Below are 4,994 nucleotides of genomic sequence, written 5' to 3'. Positions count from 1 at the left end.
AGAGACGGGTTTTCACCGTGTTGGCCAAGATGGTCTTGAGCTCTTGGCTTTGTGATGTGCCCACCTCAGCCTCCCGAAGTGGTGGGATTACAGGCGTGAGCCACCGCGCCCAGCCAATAAAGTTGTTAAAGGTTATTTTCTTTATTGTTCTGAATGCCAATACAAAATAATAATTCTACAAATATTAGAATTATATCGAATTTATTTTTGTTTTATAATTTAAAAAATTATTTTCTCAAAAAGAATATGATTATCTTAAATGTATTTGGCTACTGCATATTATCATAATGTTTTATTTTATTTTTGGTTTTTGAGACAGAGTCTCACACTATGGCTCAGGATGGAGTGCAGTGGTGCAATCATAGCTCACTGTAACCTCAAACTCTTAGGCTCAAATGATCTTTCCACCTTGGCCTCCTGAATAGCTGGGACTACAGATGTGTGCTACCACAGCTGGCTAATTTTTTTAAAAAAAATTTGTAGTCTAAAACTCCTGGGTTCAAGCAATCTTCCCACTTTGATCCCCCAAGGTGCTGGGATTACAGACATGAGCCACAATGTCTGGCCTTTAATATTTGAATTGAGTGTTCACCTATTTTCCTATTTATTAATAACTTTTTGTAAGTTCCTATGTTTGTATATAAAATTAGATGCTTTCATAATCATCATTAAGTATTGTAGCATTTAACTCCTGCCATAATAAATATATATTTATATTTCAAATGACTGAAACATTTCAACATATAGGGAGGTTTTCATCCCAATTGACATCTAGAATGCTTACCTATATTTGAAAATATTTAGATATTAAAAATAAATCTAAATGATATTCTTTGTTTACATTACTGACAGTTCGGTACTGATTATACATGATGATAACAGATAAGATCACATCTTGCACGAGTTCTGGGATGGCAGAAGTAATGTTGAGGTAGACATTTGGCCTTCCAAAGGGTAAGGCCAAAGGTGAGAGCAGATTTTGGCCAAATATTAAGGCCAAAGCTAACTCTTCTTTTCTCTTCTCTTCTCTTCAGTCTCACTCTGTTGCCCAGGCTGGAGTGCAGTGGCATGATCTCAGCTCACTGGAACCTCTGCCTCCATGGTTCAAGTGATTCTCCTGCCTCAGCCTCCTGAGTAGCTGGGACTACAGACACCTGCCACCACGCCTGGCTAATTTTTGTATTTTTAGTAGAGACAGGGTTTCTTTCACCATGTTGACCAGGCTGGTCTCAAACTCCTGGCCTCAAGTGATCCAGCTGTCTTGGGCTCCCAAAGTGCTGGAATGACGAGCATGAGCCACCGTGCCCAGCTCCAAAGCTGACTTTCAGTGCATCCCTACAGCGACTCTTACTTTATCCCTTGCTCCAGAACTGTCCTAGATGACGTGACTTAGAAAGTGTCTCGGATGATTTTAATGCAAAAGAGCACACAGAGGAACATCCATATAGCATCCCATGCCTTCACTAATACCACCCCCACCCCTGTACCAGAAGACATAAATCTCTTCCTTTTGTGAGCTGGGTCCTTTCAAAATTACTAGGGTGGGCTAGTTAAGTGGAGCGTGCACCTGCAGTGAAAGAGGGAGATAACTGAAAAAAGATGAAAGAACTTGACCAGATTCCTTTGTAGTTAATAAGTGATGATTGGATTTTCATGCTCTTGTGTTCGATGTGCCTCCCTTAAACTTTGTCATGACATCTCAGCACATTACCCATCTGACGTGAAAAATAAAGGAGGAAGAAAGAAAGAACTTAACCAGGAGACCAAATATAAGAAGAGCCAGAGAGGACTATGGCTTTCTTTAGAGAAGAAGAGGCTGCAGAGGTGAAGCATCACTGGAATTATTAAATGAGTTTTGGAGGTTATGCATTGTTTCTAATTTCCCCTAGGTATAGATGTAAAAATTGTAGGAAACCATTCTTGGGTGGAAGAAGCCACATTAAATGTTGGAGAAAGTTGCTGACGCAGGCTCTCAAGGGTGGGGCAGAAGAAGAGCCGGTGGAGCAATGATGTCCTCGGGAACCAGCAAACGTACTTACTAGGTAGGCTTTCCAGTTTTCATGCCTTTATGGTTTTGTAAAAAGTAAAAACAGCTTTTCTCTAACAAGGGATGTCCTGAACAAGAGATGGGTCACCCTCAAATTTCTGGTTGCCTATTGCCGATTAAAAGGAAGGCCAGCTAAACACAAGGCAGTATTCTAGATTGGATTCTGAAATATAAAAAGGACATTAGTGGAAAAACTGGTGAAATCTAAGTCTGGAGTTTAGATAATGGCAGTGTATCAGTGTTAGTTTCTTGGCTTTGACAATGTACCAGGATAATATAATGTGTTAACCTTGGGGAACACTGGGTGGGAATGTATGAGAATTCTCTGTACTATCTTTGCAAATTTTCTGTAAATCTAAATTTATTCCAAAAGTGAAAAACAAACAAAAAGAAAACACCTAAAACTGAGGGAAAATAAGGAGGCCTGAATTTGAAAGCAGGCTAGTGGGTTTTTGTAGGGAGGCATTTCCTTCAGGGCTAGGCAGAGCCCACCGAGAAGGTTAAATAGGAAGAGTGTAAAGACGGCTCCAAATATGGACTAGAAAGTAAGGTAATGAAACACAACTGGGGGAAAACAAGTAGAGGATAGACTCATACCAGGCTACTTAGTGTAAATTTTGAGAAAATGATCTCAATATTAACATATATATTATAATGAGGTAGGAATGATCTAATATAAACTCATTCTCTCACACAGATAATCCTTTAGTGTTCAGCCAAAGTTCAATTCACATGGAATTGACATCTGCCACCTTTGGTGAGAGTTATAAGAAGCCAGGTGTGTTTTTTTTTCCCCTTCCTCCATGCCGATGTGAGCTGTGGTTAAACCATGGTTTTGGAGTGAGATGGCTCGATATTTTTTCTTACCATGTTGTTTCATAGTTTCCAATTCTGCATTAAAAAATTAAACAGCTTAAAAAATGAACGAGTAGAATTATATGAAACTAAAAATTTTCCATGTAATAAACTAAATAATCAACAAAATGAAAAGGCTACCCACAGAATGGGAGAAAATACTACTTGCAAACTGTATAGCTGATAAGAGGTACTATGGTCTGAATGTTTGTGTACCCCCAAATTCATGTGTTAATGCCTAATCTCCAATGTGATAGTGTTTCCATTAGGAGTTTCCTCCTAGGGCTCTGCCCTAATGAATGGCATTAGCGGCCCTATAAAAGTTGCCAGAGGGAGGTCGTTTGTCTATATGAGGCCATATGGAACAGTGGAGAGGCACCATAGAAAGCTCCATCTATGAGAAACAGGTACTCGCTGGACACAAAATCTGCTAGCACCTTGATCTTGGATTTCCTATTCTCTAGAACTGTAAGAAATACATTTATGTTGTTTATAAGCCACCCAGTCTGAGATATTGTTATAATATCTGGAATGGACTAAGACAGGAGGTTAATATCCAAAATACGCAAGAAATCCATACAAGAAAATAGCAGAAAAACAACTTGATTTTAAAAATGGGCAAAAGATTTGAATAAACATTTCTTAAAAGAAGACATACAAACGCCTAACAGGTACCGTATATGAAAAGATATTCTGCATCACTAATTAACAGGGAAATGCAAATCAAAATCACAGTGAGATATTACCTCACCTGTTAGGATGACGAATATAAAAAAGACAAAAGATATCAAGCTTTGGAGAAGATGTGGAGAAAAGGGAACCTTGCATGCTGTTGATGGAAATGTAAATTCATATAGCCACTGTGAAAAATAGTGTGGAAGTTCCTCAAAAAGTTAAAATAGAGCTACTATATGATCTAGGAATCCCACTTCTGGGTATGTATCAGAAGGAAATGAAATCAGTAAGTCAAATAGATATCTGCACTCTCATGTTCATTGCAGCACTATTCACAATAGCTAAGGTATGGAAAGCAACTAATGTCCATTGATAGATGAATGGATAAAGAAATTGTGGTATATACATATAACCGAATATTATTCAGCCTTATTAAAAAAAGGAAATCTGACTGGGTGCAGTGGCACACGCCTGTAATCCCAGTACTTTGGGAGGCTGAGGTGGGCGGATCATGATGTCAAGAGATCGAGACCATTCTGGCCAACGTGGTGAAACTCTGTCTCTACTAAAAATGCAAAAATTAGCCAGGCCAGGTGTAGCGGTGGGCGCCTGTAGTCCCAACTGCTTGGGAGGCTGAGGCAGGAGAATCACTTGAACCTGAGAGGTGGAGGTTGTGGTGAGCTGAGATCATACCACTGCACTCCAGCCTAATGACAGAGCAAGACTCTGCCTCAAAAAAAAAAAAAAAGAAGGAAATCCTATCCTTTAAAACAACATGGATGATCTGGAGAACATCTTACATTAAGTGAAATAAGCCAGACACAGAAAGGCAAACAGCACAGGAGCTCACTTATGTGTGGAATCTAACTCATAGAATCAGAGAGCGGAATGTTGGTTGCCAGGGGCTGGAAGGAGGGGGTACAGAGAAGGTGAAGGTTAAAAGGTACAACGTTTCACTTGTGCAAGATAAATAAGCTCTGAAAATCTATTATACAGCATAGTGCCTCTAGCTAATAATATTGTATACTTAAAATTTGCTAAAAGGGTAGATCTGTTGCTGTTAAGTGTTCTTATCACACGGACAAAACCCCCAAAACAATCATCATAACAAAGGGGATGGGAGGAAACTTTGGGAGGTAATGAATTTGTTTATCATTTTGATAGTGGTGATAGTTTCACAGGTATATACTTATTCTCAAGGTCATTGAGATGTATATAATAAGCATGTGCAGCTTTTATATGTCAATCATACCACAGGAAAGTCTTTTAAAAAATTAAGCAACTTTAGCAATGGTTATAAACCACATCCACTTGTTATGTTGTGCTTTGTGTTTAACCATATGATACTAGAAGCGTGCTTTGGAAAAGGGACTAGGCCTTCCTTCTTCATGTCCCCTGATTCTGTAAGTGATAGTGA

The 4,994-nt window shown here is 39.0% G+C and overlaps 1 non-coding gene across 1 annotated transcript; it reads left to right on the top strand.

The window, feature by feature from the left end:
- Positions 1-1,617: 1,617 nt before the first annotated feature.
- LOC116545759 lies at positions 1,618-1,721 on the top strand. Its single transcript, XR_004266433.1, has one exon. It is a non-coding gene; the product is annotated as a small nucleolar RNA U13 (small nucleolar RNA).
- The last annotated feature ends 3,273 nt before the right edge of the window (positions 1,722-4,994 follow it).

Source organism: Sapajus apella, unplaced genomic scaffold, assembly GCF_009761245.1.
Source record: "Sapajus apella isolate SASKATOON/1434 unplaced genomic scaffold, GSC_monkey_1.0 scaffold362, whole genome shotgun sequence".
Classification (NCBI taxonomy): Eukaryota; Metazoa; Chordata; class Mammalia; order Primates; family Cebidae; genus Sapajus; species Sapajus apella.
The sequence above is the reverse complement of the archived record's forward strand: the minus strand, read 5'-3'. Positions and strand labels throughout refer to the sequence as shown.